Here is a 22386-nt window from a genome sequence, read left to right as displayed (position 1 = left end):
CCGAAGCACAATTTCTGTTCTCATCCTGAAGCAAAGTTCTTAACCGGAGGTAATATTTCTGGGTTAGCGGAGTCTGTAACCTGAAGCGTATGTAACCTGAGGTACCACTGTACTAACGACTGCCGACTTGGAAGGCTTTAAAAGTGGATTAGGCAATTCAGGGAGGATAAAGACCATCCATAGGACAACACTCTCGCAACTTGGGAATGGACAACTTAGAGATGTAGAATTTGTTTGAATAAATATGACAACATTTGGAATGAGTTTATACAGAATGTAGAATAGTAATATCTACTTATGTATTAGGATAACAACACTATATCAATTTATATAAGAAAGAATGGCAGTATATTACATTACATAGACTCATAGAATCTTAGAGTTGGAAGGTACCTCAAAGATCATCTAGTCCAACCCCCTGCAATGCAGGAATCTCAGCTACAGACAGAGGGCCATCCAACCTCTGATTTATTTCTAACAATCTGTTTAAAAACCTCCAAGGAAGGAGAGTCCACAACCTCTCAAGGGAGTCACTGCTGAACAGCTCTTACTGTCAGAATGTTTTCCCCTGAATGTTTAGTCAGAATCTCCTTTCTTGTAACTTGAAGCCTTTTGAGTCCTACCCTCCAGAGAAGGAGAAAACAAGCGTGCTCTCTCCTCCATGTGACAGCCCTTAAGATATTTGAAGATGGTTATCATATCTCTTCTCAGTCTCCTCTTTTCCAGGCTGAACATACCCAGCTCCCTCAACCATTCCTTGGTTTCCAGACCCTTGATCATCTTGGTTGCCCTTCTCTGCATGTGTTCCATCTTGTCAATATCCTTCTTAAATTGTGGTGCCCAGAATTGGACACAGTATTCCACGTGTGGTCTGACTAAGGCAGAAGAGAGTGATGGTATTACTTCCCTTGATCTGGATACTATACTTCGGTTGATGCAGCCTAGAACACTATTAACTTGTTTTGCAGCTGCATCACACTGCACTGTTCTTGGGGGACCCCCTGGTCCTGAATGGGGTAACTGTCCCATAGAGCCAGGCAGAGGGCCTTCTCAGTAGTGGGACCCGTCCTGTGGAACACCCTCCCACCAGATGTCAAAGAGATAAACAACTACCTGACATTTAGAAGACATCTGAAGGCAGCGCTGTTTAGGGAAGTTTTTAATGTGTGACATTTTAATATATTTTTAATCTTTGTTGGAAGCCACCCAGAGTGGCTGGGGAAATTGTTGTTGTTGTTGTCCACCAAGATGCCAAGATCCGTTTCTCATGTGTTGTTAGTAAGCCAAGTGTCCCCCATCCTATATTTGTGCATCTGCTTCCTCCTGTCTAAGTGCAGAACCTTACATTTGTCGCTATTGAAATTCATTTTGTTAGCTTGTGCCCAGTTCTCCAATCCGTTAAGGTCATTTTGAATTCTGACAGCTGAGGCATTACCTACCTCTTCCCCCACCCACACTTTGTTCTTTCCTCCCCTCACTCCCCCCTTTTTCTTCTCTGTGTCATTTTCAATAAAGTATTAATATTGAGGAGGAGGAGGAGGAGGAGGAGGAGGAGGAGGAGGAGGAGGAAGAAGAAGAAGAAGAAGAAGAAGAAGAAGAAGAAGAAGAAGAAGAAGAAGAAGAAGAAGACGACGACATCTATGGCTACTAGCAAAAATGGCTATGATTCTCCCTCCACTATCATAAATAATATGCCTCTGAATACCAATTGCTGAAAATCCCAAGTGGGCAAGGGAGCAAGTGGGCAAGTGTTACTCTTATGTCCTGCTTGCAGGGTTCCCATGGACATCTAGTTGACCACCATAAAAACAAAATTCTGTACTAAGAGGGCCATTGGGGCTCTCCTTATGTTCTCATGTGCTTATGGCACTGAGAGCTATATACTGCTGAAGTGATATTTTAAGGGGCCCAAGGTTAGAACTGAGGGATGTAATCCACAGGGAGCAGTCAAATACAACATTCCTTGTTTTCCTAGAGTGGACATGCAAGGGGATGTTTGTCCAGCCAGTCGAAACTTCCTGTTTCCTCCTCGGCTGGAGCATCCTTCATTACATGTGACTAGAGGTGGGTGTGACCTTGCCTGTCCAGGTAACAAAAAGGACAAGTCACGCAGCACTCTCTCTTTTTGACTTCCTTCTTCGTTGGACCAGCTTTTTTTTTTTTTTTTTTTTTTTTTTTTTTTTTTTTTTTTTTTGGCCAGGGACTGCTATGCTAGCTTCCAGCTAGCATAAGCAGTGGATTATTCCCCCATATGGGGTAGATCCACATGTACATATTTGTAACTAAGTCTACCTGCTGGGATCCAACTGTGAACTGATGTGAGTAAACCTCTTTTATTGACTTTAAATAAGATTGTTGTGTCTTTATTCTTTAAAGAGGGATTAAAGGGGGTGGCGCTGTGGGTTAAACTACAGAGCCTAGGACTTGCCAATCAGAAGGTCAGCGGTTCGAATCCCCGCAACAGGGTGAGCTCCCGTTGCTCGGTCCCTGCTCCTGCCAACCTAGCAGTTCGAAAGCACGTCAAAGTGCAAGTAGATAAATAGGTACCGCTCCAGCAGGAAGGTAAACAGAGTTTCCATGTGCTGCTCTGGTTCGCCAGAAGCGGCATAGTCATGCTGGCCACCTGACCCGGAAGCTGTATGTCAGCTCCCTCGGCCAATAAAGCGAGATGAGTGCCACAACCCCAGAGTCGGTCACAACTGGACCTAATGGTCAGGGGTCCCTTTACCTTTTTCCAGGAAGTATACAATTCAACCTGAGACAGACTGAATTGTATAATAGTGAGAGGCTTACACAAACCTGCAACTAGCTATGCATGTAAAAAGGGGAATGTAAACTCTGCTAAGTAAAGGAACATGCTGGCGCAAGTTAGGAAGGATATTAATAAACAATATATCCTCTCCTGCCACCCTGAACATTCCCACAAGAATGGCAAACTAAATGCCCTAAGTTGGTGTTGGTGTGTGTGTGTGTGTGTGTGTGTGTGAGAGAGAGAGAGAGAGAGAGAGAGAGAGAGAGAGAGAGAAATAAAGAACAATGCCACACAGTATTTATAAAACCACATTGTGAACACTCTCCTTTGTCTTCCTTCCTTGTCTCTCTGTCTTTCTCCTCTGAACAAAAACACAGGCACCAAACAATTATTCACGCTTTATAGGCAACGGGGTGCAATGGCTGCCAACGTTTCCAGCCAAGCCTGGAGCTGCCTTCGCAGCCTGCAGCAGACACCTATTTCAGCAATGCAACAAATTTCAGACAAAATCTGGCTTCCACATTGCAGATTTATCAAACTGATGGTGGATGCTGGCCTCTGTTGTCTTATGGCAGCAGCATTCATAGCTTGAGCTATATAGTATTGCAATTAACACATTTTTCTATTTGAAGCTGTAAATTTCACACGTTGAATGCCAGACTTTAAACAGGAAAAGTGACATTTCTTCCCCTCTTTTAGGCTGGCACAAAAACAACGGATGTGGAGTGGGGGAGGAAGCCTCATTAGAGCATAAATATAGTTTTCTTCCTCCACCTGGTCCTCCTTTTCTTCAGGGAAGGATAATAGCTCAGTGGTAGAGCATTCATGCCTTGTAACAAGAAGCTCCTGGGTTCAATCCCTGGTATCTCCAGGTAGAGCCCGTAACAACTTTTGCTTGAAACCCAAGATATCTGCTTCTAGTCAGAATAGAACAATTTGGTGCCCATCAGAGGGTCTTGAGGTAATTCTTCTTCAACACACACACACACACACACACACACACACACACACACACACACTGCTGCCCCAGATAATTGGTTGCATTATTAAATGGGGCAAGTGCCATTTCCCACTAAAGACATAGCACCACATCTGGTTGTTAATTCTCAATAAGTCTCCTCTTTGGGACAGCTAATACACAAATGTGGATGGGTGTCACTTTAAAAATGAGATTTTCCAGCTCAAAATGGTATTTTCATGATGACGCTGGGTTTAGAAGAAGCTAGTAACAGAGTGTGAATCACAGCTGAAATCAGTGAGGGAGTGGAGAGAAAATGAAGCCAATCAAAATGAAGGCAAACCAAAAGTAACGTGCCTTTAAAACAAAACAAAAAATGAAGAATAGAAAGAATATTTTCCATTCTGCAGCCCTAATTAATAATAATAATAAATTTTATTTATATCCCGCCCACCCCAGCCGAAACCGGGCTCAGGGCGGCTAACAACAATAAAATAGTACAACATTCTAAAATCATTCATTATAAAATTAATTCAAATCAAATTGATGACAACCATTGGGCTAGAGTTTTGTGAAGATTGCCAAAGGAGGGAGTCAGGCTGTGCCCTGACCAAAGGCCTGGTGGAACAGATCTGTCTTGCAGGCCCTGCAGAAAGATGTAAAGTCCCACAGGGCCCTAGTCTCTTGTAAGTTCCTCTGTGGGACATACCAGGAGAGGCGGTCCCGTAGGTACGAGGGTCCTAGGCCGTATAGGGCTTTAAAGGTTAAAACCAGCACCTAATTAGAACAGGCTTATTAACCTTTCATTATAGACCCATTCAGACATGTGGATAAGGAGAGCAGGTTGGCATGTGTTTACCCTGGCAGCCTCAACTACATGTTTGTTTGTTTTTAAAGATATATTTTTATTATTTTCCTCCTTAAACAATATTTTCAACAATACAATAACAAGCACAAAAGCTTTCTGCTCTGCTGAGCATATGACTTCCCTCCTTCCCTTCAGCCGGTTTTCCGCTTTCAAGTCCTGTCTTGCAATTTAGCTCTTTAACTTCTATTGTCCACATTGTAGGATTTATTTCATTCCTGCTAGTGCCTTCAAGTTTTTGCAATTGTTATTAAAATATACAATGAATTTACTCGCAGTTCCTTTGAAATTTTTGATCGCCCTGGTCTCAAATCCTGCAGGTCAGTCTGGCCAATTCTGCAAAGTCTATCATCTTCACCTGCCACTCCGCAATCATTGGTACCCACCCTCAACTACATGTTCAGCTAAAACTGTGAACATCAACAAAGTGTCGTGGGAATGTCAAAATAGACCTGGGCAGACCTAGGATCAAACCTATATAGCTTACAGAGTGAACTTGGGCCCTTCCCTCTCAGCCTAACCCCAAAGGTAGCCAACATAGTGGATCAAAAAATATGTACCAAAATGTGCTTTGTGATAAAATTCATGCAAAACCCACTGCGTTTTGTGTGTTTTTCAAAAAATAAAGCAAATTTCAATGCATTTTTCTTTTTTAAGGGAAGTCTGCAGATTGATGCAAAAATAGGTCAGAATTAAAATTATGGATGAACATGTGTGAATCTGATCTGGAATGGAAATAGCTGGAATCCATTTCCCCTGTATTCATATGTGTTCATTCATGAGTTTCATTCTTACAGCAATTTGAGCCATTGTCAGATACAGTATTTCCTTGAATATGAGTTGCTGAGAATCACAAGTTGGGAGAGAGTTGATGCGTTCAGATGGTTCATGGGTTCCCATGCATATCTGCTTGGTCACTGTGAAGTCTAGATGCTGGACTGGGCCTTTGGCCTGATCCTGCAGAATTTTTCTTGGGTTCATATGAGTTGAGGTCATTGTACAATCAAACACTATTACCTCAATCAGCAGAACACCATCTCCACCAAGTGACCTCCATGGACCATGACCTGGAGGATACAGGACTGTATCTGAGTCCAACCACCCATCTTTGAACAAAGGAAGCATCTTTAGCTCCACACAAGGAAAGCTTATTTCTGCATTTGACTTTGGATGTCAAGGTAAAGCAAAGAATCCATGAGGAATGGTGGGTGAAAGCTGTGCATCTTTAGATAGCATTTCATCTCTGGGTTGAGCCTCTGTGATAAATCACTGATATGTCGTAAGTCACAGAAAGAGCATCATTGCAGAAGTGATTTTGCCATCCTAACAGGGGAGCCAGGGAATGGCTGTGGGCCAGCAATCTAATTGAAGAGAGGCAGAGAGTACAAATGGACCACGGGAGAAGAATCAATTTTAATGTAATTCCATTTACTAATCAAAATGGGAGTAAGGGATTATGTTGGCAAGCAGACGTCTGCACATACTTGTCAGAGCTAATTGATAAAGAGGGCTTTGTATTAATTAAGATACAAAGTGCACAATCTTGGGTCTAATTTTAGCTCAAAATGATCACTCTGTTGATAGGGAATGTGTTAGAAGCTTTAATGTCCCCCATGCATTACTTTGGAAACAGCTTTATTAATCTAAGTAGGCTCGATTTCCAGTTCCACATTGGATTCCCTATAGTGATGGTCGTGAAGCTTCCTACCAAAGGAACAGCTGGTCCATCCAGTTTGGTGCTATAGAGAAAAACACAGAAATGCGCGCACACACACCCTCTTTAGGGGTGTTAGCAGCAATTGTCTCATGACTAGCAGCAACTGTCTCATAATTGTATCATCCTTGGCGGGTTATAAATGCCAGCATCATGTTCAGACCATTAGGCAAAGGAGGCCAGGGTTCAAATCTTACCTTAGACATAAAGCTTACAGAGTAAACATGAACCAATCATTATCTCTCAGCTGAGCCTACCTCAAAGGGTTGTTGGCTTGTTCAGTGTGCTGGTTTTGCTAAACTTCTCAGCAAGATTATAATTGGCTTTTCACCTACCATCTTGAAAACAGGCTTAATAGTACAAACCTGAGAAGAAAACATTTCCTTGTTCACATAGTTTTCATAACTATTACTATATTGCATTGTTTATTTAAATCCAGTATACATGAAGGAGCATCTCCACCCCCATCGTTCTGCCCGGACACTGAGGTCCAGCGCCGAGGGCCTTCTGGTGGTTCCCTCACTGAGAGAAGCAAAGCTACAGGGAACCAGGCAGAGGGCCTTCTCGGTAGTGGCGCCCGCCCTGTGGAATGCCCTCCCATCAGATGTCAAAGAGATTAACAACTACCAGACTTTTAGAAGACATCTGAAGGCAGTTTAGGGAAGCTTTTAATGTTTAACAGACCATTGTATTTTAATACTTTGTTGGAAGCTGCCCAGAGTGACTGGGGAAACCCAGCCAGATGGGTGGGGTATAAATAAATAAATAAATAAATAAATAAATAAATAAAATGATAATAATAATAATAATCTTTGCTTGTAATTAAAGCAGGAAGGAGGAATTGCCTTTCTGAACATTAATCACAGAGCTCATTCTTCATTCTTGATAATAAAAAAAAAACTAAGGTATCTGGCTGTCTACTAAAAGAACACTCTCCACATATAGGCTCCCCCCCTAATCAAAGCATTCATTATCATTATCCTTCAGTTACATAATACCGTAAGGGCTGTCTCATACAAGAGGGTAAAGTCTTGCTTTCTGGTGCCACAGAGGATAGGATTATATTAAATGGACTTCAATAACAGGTAGGGATGGGCAAGGAATCTGATTCAGCTGACATTTAAAGGCAAATCTACCTACGTTAAACATTCCAGAACAATACTGAAACCAAAATGCAGCCATCCTGCAAAATTCACATTTCTCTGAATTTTGCACCGCAGTTTTCCAGCCACGAAAAGGGCAAAAAATGCAAATACTAAGGCAAAGTTTGCATAATGATGGGTGTATTAGTGAAAATAGCATATAAAATACATTATATTAGGGGAAACTGATTTGCAATAATGTGCCCATAATACATGTATGCATTAAAATGTGAATATCAGGAGAAATTTGCACTAAAAGGCAGGCAAATTTTGATGAGCACTTTTAAAAAATGCAACCTGATGTGGAGAACTGAATGTAAAAGGTGGGGAAAATGAGAAACTAGAAGAAATCAATTCCCATCCCCACTCACAACCACTCCAGGGCTCAAAAACTACTTGTGAGATTCCTCCTCCTCTTCAGTCTCAGTGTTGCACTTTGTAGAACTCAAGAGGGAAAATGATGGGGGCAAAACTAGAATTACTTGGCTCTGCCTATTATTGACTCTGGCTCCAACTACTATTTGAGAGCCCCATCTTCTACCCTACTAGTCACAGGGGACCAGCCCCCACTAAGAACAACAGGCCAGAACTAGCCTTGTCTGTTCTGAAACAAAGACCATGACTTTGGCGACCTGCCTAGAAACCCAACAGGGAGCAAGATTTCCTGGGATGTTCCTTGTTATGTACTGAGTTGAATAGGATCCAAACTGCAGCAGTCTGATTGGTCCTAGAACAATAGGATCCAAATTGCAGCAGTCTGATTGGTCCTAGAACAATAGGATTCAGAATGCAGCAGTCTGATTGGTCCTAGAACAATGCAGCAATATGATTGGTTGGCAGGAACCACCCAATCATGCTCCAGATAGAAGTGAATCCACAACCTGATTGGCTTACAGTAGAATTCCAGAATTAGCCAATCATGTGCAGCCCATTGTGTAAATAATGTATATAAAGCAGATACTTTGAGGGGACATTCATTCATTCCTCCTCACCACTATGAGCTGAATAAAAAGCATGAAATCACTTTGCGACTCTGAGTATATTTCATTCCTGCTTCCATCTTATGCTAAACGTGTGTGACTGAATCTACGCATCACAAAGACACCACAGACCCCAGAAACCTTCATCTCAAGGCAAACAAATTCAAGGGATCTGCTGGCACCCCTGAAATATCTCACCTCCAAAATCTCTTGGGTTGTGCATAACACCATCATACACACTTCCCTAAGTGTAAGCCCCAATGGGACCTTCTTCTACAAAGACACATATAGGTTTGTCTCTCTACAGCCACAGTCAGTGCTGTAATTCTCTAATGATTTGACTTCTCCCTGAAGGTTCTTCCCCTCTTCCATTGTCTCCCGAGATAAATGGATGCCAACCAACCACAGGATTGTACTCTTAAGGTGCTTAACTTTGCGTAAACTGCATCCCATGTTTCCCAGGGATTTTATGCATACTGTCTTGCAGGTTGTAATAGCTTCTTGCAATTATTAGCTGCCTGGGACTTCTTTTGAGCAGGAAGTGTGACACGAAACTGTGTTCTGGTACTAGTGTTGTAGTGCTGACCCTATTACAGATCTTGCACCACTTATGCTCCCAGACACAAAGTGCAATGCATGCACACATTGTATGAGCTGCGCAGGGGGAGCAAATAACCAGCATACAGTGTTGTAAGTGCATTATCCTTAATCTGGAGCCTCTGAGAGGGGTCAAAAGGTAGCTCAAAGTCACACAAAGTGCATCCTGTGTTCTTAACACCCCGATGTTCTCTCTCTCTCTCTCAATGGCGTCATCTAGAAATATTAATCTGGTAAATCCTTTTGGCTGTTTTTATCTGCACATGCCTAAACCTTTAAAGCGAATAAACAATGGGGGAAAAGAGATAGGGATATTTTAAGGGGAATGCCTCATATAAGACACAGAGGAAGGAAGGAAGGAAGGAAGGAAGGAAGGAAGGAAGGAAGGAAGGAAGGAAGGAAGGAAACCTAGCAGATTGTATTTGTCTTCTAGATTCTTAAATAAGTTATTCATATGTGGCTGCTACTCTCCCAGAAATCAGATGTCATTACTGATATTTTACATCCTTATTCCAGGAAACTCAGGACAGCATGCATGGTTCCCCTCCCTCCACAACAACCCTGTGAGGAAGGTTAGGCAGAAGAAGACTCCACAGAGGACCATCAGATGCCTCCATGAAGTCCACAAGCAGGGCTTGCAAACAATAGTCCTTTCCCGGTATTGTTCTCCAGCAGCTGGTGTCTATTAGTATACAGTGGTACCTCTGGTTAAGAACTTAATTCATTCCAGAGGTCCATTCTTAACCTGAAACTGTTCTTAACCTGAGGTACCACTTTAGCTAATGGGGCCTCCTGCTGCTCCTGCCGGAGCACGATTTCTGTTCTCATCCTGAAGAAAAGTTCTTAACCCGAGGTACTATTTCTGGGTTAGCGGAGTCTGTAACCTGAAGCGTCTGTAACCTGAAGCATCTGTAACCCGAGGTACCACTGTACATGACCCCTGAGCATGGAGACACCATTTATCTGCCATGCCTAAAAACCTCCACTGCTCCCTGAATTTGTCCAATTCAAGACCATCCAATCTAGTGATATTTGTATAATTCCTGCAGTGTGCTAGGCGATTGTACAGAGCTTATCGTAGCATCGTTCTCATGGGAATGGAGGAACCTGCTTTTTACTGAGTCAAACCGTTGGTTCTTCTAGCTCGGTACTGTCTACAGCGATTGGCAATGATTCTTAGCCCTGCCTGGAGATGCTGTCAGGATTTAACCTGGGACCTTCTTCATACCATTGAGTTACAGCCCTCCCCTCCCCTTGATGGCTTCCATTCAAAGAAGCACATTTAAGTCCCGTATTTTTTATACGGATGACTACAGAACATGTTAAATGCTTTCCTACTGAAATCAATAGAGAGGGTTTAACACTTTGGATAGATCATGCCTTATAAATGGCTTTACGCATTATATTCAAGCATCATCGGCTGCCTACACAGCCTCTCCTACAGTTGCCTGACTGCTACTTCTTTCATTCTTCTGATCTAATTTTAGTCCTCTTCAGGCATTATACTTAAAGGAGAGTGTGTGAGTGGGGCTGCAGCAAGAAACCTCTCATCCTGTCTTCCGCATGTGCACCACAGACGTCTGAAGTAGGGGGGTCCTGACATGCACATGTTCTAGGTTCCCAGCCACAGTTTCCAGGTTCCGGATCACACTTTCTAGATTCCAGAAATCCATGGAAATCCTTACATGACCATCTTCCAGTCATTTGTTCAGTGTCAGCTGATGGCAGAGTGAGGGTGCTAACTTTGCATATTCCTGCTCCCTCTCCTTAACGCAAAGTATAATGCCTGGAGAGAGCTTTCTTAGTTGTTTTGTGGTGCATCCCTGGTGTTACTCCATTACTGCCATCTGGAAGAGCACTCTTGCTCTACAGCACAACAAAAGTGGGACAAAAAACCCAACACCCCTGGAACATTTGTGGTATGAAAAAGTTACATCAAGGACAGACAATGTGGTACCCTCCAGATATTGCTGAACTACAGTGGTACCTCAGGTTAAGAACTTGATTCGTTCCGGAGGTCCATTCTTAACCTGAAACTGTTCTTAACCTGAAGCCCCACTGTAGGTAATGGGGCAAGATTTCTGTTCTCATCCTGAAGCAAAGTTCTTAACCCGAGGTACTATTTCTGGCTTGGCGGAGTCTGTAACCTGAAGCGTATGTAACCTGAAGAGTATGTAACCCGAGGTACCACTGTACAACTTCTGTCAGTCCTAGCCAGCAAGGTCAATTTTCAGGGATAATGGGAGGTGTAGTCCAACATAATATGGAGGGCACCATGTTGGCTACCTCTGAGCTACAGGATTTCAGCAGGAAGTTACGGGACGTGTGCTTGTCAGAAACGAAGCAGTATGACCGCCCTGAAACTCGTGCAAGCACAAATAGTATTAAAAGTGGGATTGTGTCTAAGTGCCCCAATAGCACCATGAACACAATTCACCATAATTGAAGAATTAAAAGGACAAGGAGGGGGCAGATGGTAGGCTGGGACTTTTTCAGTCCATCTGCTGTAAAGCCCTGCTTGCAAATTTCAGAAAACAAAGGACTTTTCAGCTCTGCTACTTTCTATGCAGAGAACACCTGCTGGGAATGGCCGGAGATAATCAGCGGAAGATCTCTCCCTCTTAAGGGACGTACATCGCTCCTGCTAGCGCTACTGGTGATTATTCTGAAAATTATGCGTAAAAGAAGTGCTTTGAAATCTGTTCTACAGTTTTTACTTTCACAGCTGTACTTGCAGGGAGCTTTCAAACAGCTTGCCCCTCACTTAAAGAGACTTGTGGGGCCAAATCAGACTCAACACAGCATGCTGAGATTTTTAAAAACTACCTGCAGTGACAGGGAAGGCCCAGTTTGGAGTAAGGCTTTGTGCCACCAAAGGAGGAGATTTTTACCCTTTTCCTCTGTACCACTTTCTCCAGATTAAACTTTAATTTATATACCAACACCACCCAAGCACACACACACAAAACAACCAACTATATACAGTGCAAATAGTTGCAGGGGATGAAGGATTTTAATTCTGGAAACATTCCAAGGAGGAACGCTAAACTCTTCCACTGCTACAGCCTCAATCAGAGATGGTTGGTGCATTGGTTGAGGTCCATGGTGCTGCAAATGATCACCTCCAATTTCCATTGAAGAAGCTTTCTAATTCTCTGGTTCAGACAGTGAGAAACTCCCCCCCCCCCCACACAAGCCCAAGCAACACATTCCTTTCTATGCAAACTTCTGTAGGCCACATGGCAATGGTGGGCTGAGTCCAAGATGAAAATGAGCAGCACAAGGAATGTAAAATTTACCTTTGTCCAATAAACCAGTTTACATACACAGACACACAGCACTGTGTCCTACATCCAGGGAAGCAAAAGTCATTACAGTGGTACCTCGGGTTACAGACGCTTCAGGTTACAGACTCCTCTAACCCAGAAATAGTACCTCGGGTTAAGAACTTTACCTCAGGATGAGAACAGAAATCGTCTGGCGGTGGCATGGTGGCAGCGGGAGGCCCCATTAGCTAAAGTGGTACCTCAGGTTAAGAACAGTTTCAGGTTAAGAACGGACCTCCAGAACGAATTAAGTTCTTAATCTGAGGTACCACTGTATCAGAGTTGAAAGACACATTCTAGCCATGCAATAACCCTCAAGGAAGATGCAAAACAAGTCCAATGGGGTCTGTGACCTGTGGAGAAATGGTATGTCTAGGGAGGACAAAGGCCCTGCGGAGAGTTCTGAGACAGAGAGGTCCTTGGCCCTGAGGTCCTCCACCCCTGCTGTCAAGGGCAGTCTCCAGTCAAGGAAGGCGCAAAGGAGATTGTTAACTCTTTATTGGCAAAGCTAACACAGTTATTCTACAGCTCCAAATAACCACACACACCAGTCTAGCATTTAGGCAGCTAGTCCCAGGATTTGTTGCTGCAAATGGGGGCCACTCCCGCTCCATCATATTATGTACCTTCCCCTGATGGGCTGCATGCATGCAGACAGAGACTACACCTGCATGGAAACTTCCCCTGCTCCTTCCTCTTCAGTCCCCTCCTGATACTGGGAGACAGTGGGGCAGGAGAGGACAGGGAAGTACTTGGCCAATCAGTTGCCTGACCTACCACCCCCCCTCTCTTTCTGACCCATCCTGCACTCCACCCTCCAGCTCTGAAGCTTCTCCTGCCTCTGACTCATGCCTCCTGACTGATGCCAGTCGCCACAAATCCCTGCCCCCCAGTCCTGAACCAGACTACAGCCCCCCATTCCCCAGACGCACACTCCCTCATCAGTGACCTTTCAGACCCTGACAGTCCCTGACACCTGACTTAGTTCATCATGTCTAGTGACCTTAGCTTTGTTCATCCCAAATGCCGTATTAGACAGGAAGAAATGACCTTGAAATATTGTGCTGGGTCCGGGGGTAACCTGTGAAACGTGGTCCAGGACCAGTCCAGAATCTGAAGGTTCCGCTAGGAGTCAGTCCAACAGGGCCAAGGCAGGATACCAGGCAAGGATAGGTACAAGATCTCAAGCAGGATCTAGCATACAGCAATGTTGCTCCCGCAACCTGGGGTGGGGTCCAACAGCCTTTTATCTTTGTCGGGGTAGCAGCCAATCCTGATCCCCCAGCGACTCACCTCCCTGTTTCTCCTGAAGGCAAGCACTCCTCCTGCAAGTACTCAGGTCTCTCCTTCTCTCAGACCTTAGTCTCTGCAGCTCGGGAGAGGTTGGTGGGTTACTAGACCCAGAGGTCGCCTCAGCCTCCCCTGACCAAACCAGTAGTGGAGCAGCTGTAAGTGATGGCCCAGCTGAAGGCAACAAGGTAATCCCCGCATCTGGAGCCAGGGCAGGCTTAGGCCTCTGATTCGGCCCAGCTGTTTGTTGCAGGGGAACCTGTGCAGACTGGGACTCTTTAGGATCAGACCCCAGACTTGGTTCAGATGATGCCTGAGGCAAAGGATCCAGTGCAAACTGAGACTCCTCTGGTTCCGAGTCGGAGCCCGAGTCCCAGGCCATCACAAATATGCTGCATTTGGCATAGCTGTTCCTTGAGCAAACATTGTTTTTTCTCAACAGCTACATAAATGAATGCAACATTTAATTACTCCCTTGGAAATACCACTTGGAAAATTGAAGAAGATGGTTCCTCTAGATTTTCTGTAAAGCTTACAAAGCTAATAATTAATTATTAAATGGCAATGTTGTATTTATGAAAAATCCTCTCTCCCTCCGTATCTCCAAATGGTTTACATATGCAGTAGCCAGTCCTTAATCACTTCAAAAGGAACCTAGTAGGCTCATTTAACCAATTTCTTTCTAAATTCTCTCTAGGGGTTACCGCGTTTTGAAAACCATGCCCTCATAGACTTGGTTGGCGCCAACAAGTTCACCCATAAAATCTGGAGCCCACCACTCCACAAACAGATTGCAATTGCATACAGGTCTGATGCGGAGAGAGTCTCACATACAGGCAGAAGCTGGTGGAAAAGTTAGATGAAAGGTGGTGAGCCCATGGCCCATGAAGCCATGTGATTTGGCCCATGAATTCACTTCTGGCAGCATGCCAAAGTCAGGCACCTGTTCTTACCTTGGAAAAGTGGCTCTTTTCTCTCTGGTGCAACACCATTGCGAGAAGGTCTTAGATGTTGAGGAAACAGCCGCATGTGAAACAGATGCACTACCTCTGCACTTTGCTGAAACAATTTTGGAGCCCACCTAAATGATAGCAAGGAGGAAGCTGCTCATATCTCCACACCATGGGACCTCTACTAAAAAGACCCTGTTCACACCCACCAGACTAACCTTTCTCCTTAGAGGACATATGAAGGCAACAGGAGTTGCTAATGTGGAGCTGTCCAGATACTCTTGAGACTACATTTCCCATATTCCCAAACCATTGGCCATGCTCCTGGGAGTTGTTCAACTACGCCTGGAAACAGCCATGCTTGCTCTCCCTGGAGTGCAGCCTCTGTCACTGATTTCAAATCTGTGGAAGGTTTGCATGGGCGCAGATGTATTCCGTGCTTCACGAAACCTATTTCCAAGCCTTTAATGGCTTTAAAGGTCATGACTCACACCTTAAATTGTTTAGCTTATTTGACTAAATTGTGCTACATAACCTACAAGACATCCCACTTGTATACCCATTGCTATAAATGCCAACCCCTTCCTGTCTTGCACATTATTTGTCGTAGCAAGTGCTAAATAATGCAGCTCTTAGTTTAAGGGAAAATGGAGTGCTGTTGGTTGCTCACATTAATAACATAGCTACCAAATCGAACACTGAAATTTATTTAAGCTGATATTACAAAAAAAAAGCCCTGCTTTTCCTTCTCTCTCAATCTACGCTGTTAAATTTCCAGAAGCAAAGCTGGCTCCAGGATGTTTTTACTTAAGTTTTCTAGGTTTTCATAGATTGATGTTATTGCATTTTATTTGTGGAAAGCCTATGTGTTATATTTTATGAAAGAGCAGATTGTAAATGTTCAAATAGAAATGATAAATAAATAAAAGAGGCTTCCATTCATCGGCCTCAGTCTCAAGGATTTGAGAATACCTTTTGGTTATGAGGCAGCCCAGGATAGCATCTGTACCTCTCCCCATCTCCCCCAGCATTCTTCAGCCTCCCCAGCTGCCCAAACTTCTGAAATGGCCCCAAGGCCTTTTACATTCCCATCATTATGGCAAACTGCATATTACTTTATACACTGTGGCCATTACTACTGAATATATTACATAGCAGCAGTAGTGTAGCAGGGGTTACCAGTGCCTGGAGCCATGGCGAGGGAAACAAATGGAGCACACATGCACATTCAACTGCCTAATGGCATCCACGTCACCCAGCAGATTGCAGCCGCAGAGATAAGAAAAGAAGATACGTTCTACTTTGAGTAGAGGTCACTTCCTGGTTCACATGGAGAAGCCGTTTTCAACAGAGCCCAGCGACAGAAGCACACAGCTGTATTGAGGTAGCACCAGGTGTTGAAATTTTGCATCCCTAACAATTTTGCACTCAGGGCAACCACCCCATGCCCCTCCATGCTACACCACTGCATATGAAGAGCTGATGGCAGCACCCATGCTCTGAAGCACCATGGTATTAATCCTGGACAGTCCCCTTCACTGCACTGTCCCTGCAAAAAACATTTTAGTTTTAGGTAAGCCAACCCAGGCATGTAATTTTCTTATGCATATTTGTTTTTGCATTGTTGATTTTACTATACTTTGACCATTTTATTGAACTGACCATTTTTAAAGAAGTTTGTTAATGGTTTCAGCATTTCAATATTTTATACTGTTTGATTTAAGCTGCTTATAGATAAAGGTAAAGGGACCCCTGACCATTAGGTCCAGTCATGACCGACTCTGGGGTTGCGGCACTCATCTTGCTTTACTGGCCGAGGGAGCCGACGTACAGCTTCCGGGTCATGTGGCCAGCATGACTAAGCCACTTCTGGAGAACCAGAGCAGTGCACGGAAACGCCATTTACCTTGCTGCTGGAGCAGTACCTATTTATCTACTTGAACTTCGATGTGCTTTTGAACTGCTAGGTTGGCAGGAGCTGGGACCGAGCAACAGGAGCTCACCCTGTCTAGGGGATTCGAACTGCCGACCTTCTGATTGGCAAGCCCTAGGTTCTGTGGTTTAACCCACAGCGCCACCCGCATTATACCTGCTTATACATATTGTTAATTAATAAATATGTTATCGCCATGATTTTTAGATTTGTTTTCAGAATTGTAATAGAGATATAAAGACATTAAGAGAAAACCGAGCCCTCTTACATATCACTCGTATCAACAGAGGAATAAGGCCCCCAGGTTTGTCTGCATTTCACATGAAAACAAAAAGACAAACAGTCCTTGGAGCAGATCTTCCCCCCTTTCCTAAATCTCACAATATTGGCCTGCTTTACGAAGAGTAAAGTATTCCAACCCTGCCTAAGTCAAAAATCAATAGAGAGCTCACCAATGTAACACTCTTTAAAAGTGCAATTATCACCAGAATTGCCACCACATTGCAAGACTCACACATCTCATAACACAATTACACTCCACTTTAGGTTAAGTTGATCTACTCTGTTGTCGATATACTATAGAGGGGGAAAAACCAACAACATGCAAACTTCTATAGAGCTGTAAGGATTGGAACCAGGATGTAATGGATGAGAATTCTAAACAAGTCAATGCTTTGAAAACAACACAAAATGAGATGGATGGATAAACACATTTCTTCTCACCACCCATGACCTAAAATCCACTTGGGAAGGGTCATAGCTCAGTGGTAGAACATTTGCTTGGTATGCAGAATAATAATAATAATAATAATAATAATAATAATAATAATAATAATAATAATAATAATTTATACCCCACCACTCTGGGCAGCTCCCAATAGAATTAATGAAATAATAATAATAATAAAGTGATAAAACATCAGATGGGAGGGCGTTCCACAGGGCGGGCACCACTACCGAGAAGGCCCTCTGCCTGGTTCTCTGTAGCCTCACTTCTCACAGGGAGGGAATTGCCAGAAGGTCCTTGGAGCTTGACTTCAGTGTCTGGGCTGAACAATGGGGGTGGAGACATTCCAGGTTCCAGCTTCAATCACCAGCATCTTAGGTAGAGCAAGAAGAGACCCCAGTCTGAAATTCTGGAGAGTGACTCCCTTTGAGTGCAAATAATACTGAACTGGATGGGCAAATAGTCTGACTTATATAAGGCAGCTTCATCTCTCTCTCTCTCTCTCTCTCTCTCTCTCTCTCTCTCTCTCTCTGTGTGTGTGTGTGTGTGTGTGTGTGTAATCATCTGCACCTAAAAAACCCCAACCATTTCCATTCAGGCCTTTAATGTAATTGCAGGTAGTCCTTATTTACATACCAATGAATGACTGCTGGTTAATAGTTATGATACACACTGTTCAAGCTCTGCCTGCTTTTCTGCTGCTTGGATCAGGAGACAGCCCAGCGTTTCAGATGGGTCCTCCCTGGTAACTTATTGCCAATTGTTTGCTCTTGAGCATTGCAGACGGCAATAAAAAAATAAACAACGCATAGCCTGTGCCCATCAGAAAAGCCATCGCCTTTTGATCAGCCGTGGATGAAATAATCTAGCCCACGGACGGTCCAGGAATCAGCATGTTTTTACATGAGTAGAATGTGTCCTTTTATTTAAAATGCATCTCTGGGTTATTTGTGGGGCATAGGAATTCACCCCCCCCCCGAAAAAATATAGTCCAGCCCCCCACAAGGTCTGAGGGACAGTGAACCGGCCCCCTGCTGAAAACGTTTGCTGACGCCTGGTCTAATCCTACACATTCAGAGCCATGCTGCTTGATCAACAGGGTCACATGCAACACTTGGAAGTTTGTAGAGGGGCTGAGAATTATGGGTTCGAATGTCGGTGTCTCCACCACACTTTTTTTAAAAAAGGAGATACATAATTGTCAGAGTTGCCTCCAGGTCCCAGCTCACAGAGGACCAACGCTAGTCAGTAATAACGTATAAAAGTCTTTATTGAAGATTAGTTTCCATTTCCAAACCGCAGCGTGCAACTCTACGTCTTAGAACCTAGACCGGCGAAGCTCCATCTGAGTCTCCGCCTCCTAGACACCAGTTTAAGACTCTAGCCTTACTCCACCTCTTCCGTTGTTCTTTCCTCCTCTGGGTCCTTCTGCCCCCTGGGGTTTCCTCCTTTCTGGACTCTTCTGACGCTGACCCCCCTGAGTCTTGCCCCTCCTTCCGGCGGGCTTTAGGACCTGGCTCCCTATCCGGGCTACCTGCTGTGCCGCTCGCCTGTACATTTGAACTTGGCGCGCGCGCCCAGCCGGTAACTTTCCTCTTGACCGTTTCTCCGCTCTCCGATGGAGGCATGGCCAATCCTGACTCATCTCCTCTCGCTGGTGGTGAAAACACTGGTCCCGATGCCTGGGACTCCTCCCCCCCACTGTGCTCTGGTGGGGAAGCTGGTCCTGATTTCCAACTGCTGCTCTGGGAGTCCCCGCTGGCCCCTTCCTTCTGGGGTTTCCCCCTTGGCACCCCCCTTGCCCTGGCCATTGGCGCTCCCTTCTGTGAATCTTCCGATTCGCTGGAGAGGCTCATGGAATCCCTCTGATCACTGTCACCGCCTACGCTCCCTTCGGATTCCTCCCCCTCGCTCTCCATTTCCTCCCTCTCCTGTGCCTCTGCTCCTGAGCCCCTGACAATAATGTTCACATAACATAAGCATGGCAGGAGCATCTTTCTCCTATCTTTCTCCTTCATGTCCTACTTTTGTCCATGAATGGAGAGCTCTCTCTCTCTCTCTCTCTCTCTCTCTCTCTCTCTCTCTCTCTCTGTGTGTGTGTGTGTAATCATCTGCACCTAAAAAACCCCAACCATTTCCATTCAGGCCTTTAATGTAATTGCAGGTAGTCCTTATTTACATACCAATGAATGACTGCTGGTTAATAGTTATGCTACACACTGTTCAAGCTCTGCCTGCTTTTCTGCTGCTTGGATCAGGAGACAGCCCAGTGTTTCAGATGGGTCCTCCCTGGTAACTTATTGCCAATTGTTTGCTCTTGAGCATTGCAGACGGCAATAAAAAAATAAACAACGCATAGCCTGTGCCCATCAGAAAAGCCATCGCCTTTTGATCAGCCGTGGATGAAATAAGATGGGATAGGTGCCCAGGGCGAAGTAACTACCAAGTGGCTAATCATGTAGTAATTGGTTCATAAGAATGCAAGAGGAACTCTGCTGAGTCAAACTAAACAGCCCACCCAGCCAGGCAGCTTGCCTAGTGCAGTGAAGAAACTTATGCCTCCCCAGAAACCCATAAGTAATAGCTTTGTCCCTCCTGGTCCACCCACATAATGATACTATGTGATATTGTACCTCTGATCCTGGAAGTAGCATATTTTAGGACTGTGCAGGGCAATTTACCCTATGCCACCCTGGGTGGAAGGAACACAACCACCTCGTTCTGCATGCGTCTCTGAAACAATTCAGAGAGAGGGCCTTTTTATTACTACTAAGGGTTGAGAGTCCCATGGACTGCAAGAAGATCAAACCGATCCATTCTTAAGGAAATCAACCCTGAGTGCTCACTGGTAGGACAGATCCTGAAGCTGAGGTTCTAATACCTTGGCCACCTCATGAGAAGAGAAGACTCCCTGGAAAAGACCCTGATGTTGGGAAAGATGGAGGGCACAAGGAGTAGGTGATGAGAGAGGACGAGATGGTTGGACAGTGTTCTCAAAGCTACCAACATGAGTTTGACCAAACTGTGGGAGGCAGTGGAAGACAGGAGTGCCTGGCATGCTCTGGTCCATAGGGTCATGAAGAGTCAGACACGACTAAACGACTAAACAACAACAAAACTATTTAAAAACCTGTTGAGAAGATCAGGCGGTAAATGGCACCCACAGTATCACATTCTCCTGCTTTGCAGTGCCACTGCTAGTCCTTCCCAGCAACTTACTTTGTATGCAGGGATTAGCCACTAGCACCATGCAGGGTAAGATAAGTAGTGGCCAGCCCCACAGAGGATCAGACAGCTGTTTTAGTAGGAGGATTCAATCCTGTGTATGTTGCTTCAGAAGCAGGAAAGCTGCTTGAGAAGTAGCACCTGCAACCCACAGGACTGATGCTTCCACTCAACAGTTGTTGGTCCTATAGACATCAGGCAGGAAGAAGGCACTGGGCCTACCTGGTTCAAGGTAGACACAATCGCCAGTCAGGTAGATCTTGGCCTTCTTTGCATCCTGCCTGTCTCTCCTTCCAGCCTTATGTCCTGCCTCCTGACAGCTGCGGACCACTCTGGGCCAACCCAACCCAACTCGCAGTGATCCATGGCTGCATGTTCCCAACTCATTCAAGGCCCTCTGAATATATCAGAAATGGCTTGGAACTTGGCTTTACCCACCATGACTGTACACAATCCCTCTTTAGAGTCCATACGGTGACAACAAATTCCACAAATTTTGCGGGGGGGGGGGAGAGAGATTTTATTTCCACTATCCTAAATTCACTTCCATTCAAATTCATTGGATGAGTCAAATTTCTAGTGCTACTAGAGGGTGGGGGCACCCTTTCACTGCACTTTCCCCACATTAAACAAATGAAACAAATAAATAATTTTATAAACCTGGATCAGATTATTTTTTTAGGGGGTAAACCAATACTACTTACCTAGAAATAACTGCCACTGTCTTGAAACTGAACTGAACTATTGGTTCATGCAAGCAATGAGTGTTGCAGTGATTAAGCATGAGGTTCAGTGGTGGCTAAATGAGCTTCAGTATGATGCACCATCAATTTCAACAAGGGGTAGCCGTAATGGCTCCCTCCAATTATTGCATTCTCAAATTAGGTAAAGGTAAAGGTACCCCTGCCCGTACGGGCCAGTCTTGACAGACTCTGGGGTTGTGCGCCCATCTCACTTAAGAGGCCAGGGGCCAGCGCTGTCCGGAGACACTTCCGGGTCACGTGGCCAGCGTGACAAAGCTGCATCTGGTGAGCCAGAGCTGCACACGGAAACGCCGTTTACCTTCCCGCTGGTAAGCAGTCCCTATTTATCTACTTGCACCCGGAGGTGCTTTCAAACTGCTAGGTTGGCAGGCGCTGGGACCGAGCAACGGGAGCGCACCCCGCCACAGGGATTCGAACCGCCGACCTTTCGATCGGCAAGTTCTAGGCGCTGAGGCTTTAACCCACAGCGCCACCTGCCTCCCATTCTCAAATTAAGAATGGGCAAATCTGTCTATTTTGGTTTCTCTCAGTTTCATAAGTCTTAAGGTCAGTCTGCTACATTTCTGCATTACTTTGAAAATCCTCACGGAAATTTGCCATTTTAGTGTGCATTTATTCTCACTCAAACATTTCTGCAAGCATTTTATCATGCATTTTATTCTCCCAAAATGTGCAATTCTAATTTACTTTCCCTCTAATAAATGCATTTTTATGCACAGGGGTTGGGGGCAGCTTGGAGAACTGCATTGCAAAATTCAGAGAAGTTTGGAAGGCTAGCTGTGCATTGTTTCAGGAAGCACAAGTGATGGAGGCAAACCAAATTTCTCCCTCATCCCATACCCCAGTTCCCATCAGCCCCGGCCAGCATTGCCAATTGTCTGCGATGATGGGGGTTGTAGCCCATAACATCTGGTAGGAACCACAGTGGCTACCCCTGCCCTTATAAACCAAGCCACACAGGGCAAAGACAATGCGTTTCGGCTAAGCAGCTCATACAAAAGCTCCCAGGTTGAAGTGAGATTTGGCTGAATGCCTGATCCACTTCTGTGCATGACCTGTGGAAAGCATCCTCTTGTCCTTTGCTTCATCCATGGTGTGGAGAAGTGGAGAGGGAGCTTTCATCCCTCTTTCATTATTCTAGAGCTTAAGGGTTATCCAGTTAA

At 44.7% G+C, this 22386-nt stretch overlaps 1 protein-coding gene and 1 long non-coding RNA gene across 3 annotated transcripts in view; one reads left to right on the top strand and one right to left on the bottom strand.

Annotated features, from left to right (window-relative positions):
• Positions 1 to 22386, top strand: part of LOC310849327 — a 344819-nt gene that overhangs the window by 237558 nt on the left and 84875 nt on the right. The window lies entirely within an intron of this gene.
• Positions 1 to 22386, bottom strand: part of FAM135B (family with sequence similarity 135 member B) — a 164205-nt gene that overhangs the window by 123142 nt on the left and 18677 nt on the right. Inside the window, exon 1 of one of the 2 annotated variants that reach the window (XM_083748985.1) lies at positions 14578 to 14683. The exons of the other annotated variant lie outside the window; for it this stretch is intronic. The gene's annotated coding sequence lies outside the window, so the exon portion shown is untranslated. Of the gene's footprint in view, positions 1 to 14577; positions 14684 to 22386 lie in introns of those variants that run through there. 2 annotated transcript variants of the gene reach the window in all.

The sequence above is a fragment of the Podarcis gaigeae genome, assembly GCF_964106915.1.
Source record: "Podarcis gaigeae genome assembly, chromosome: 7".
In the NCBI taxonomy this organism is placed as follows: Eukaryota; Metazoa; Chordata; class Lepidosauria; order Squamata; family Lacertidae; genus Podarcis; species Podarcis gaigeae.
This window is presented reverse-complemented; position numbering and strand designations above follow the sequence as displayed.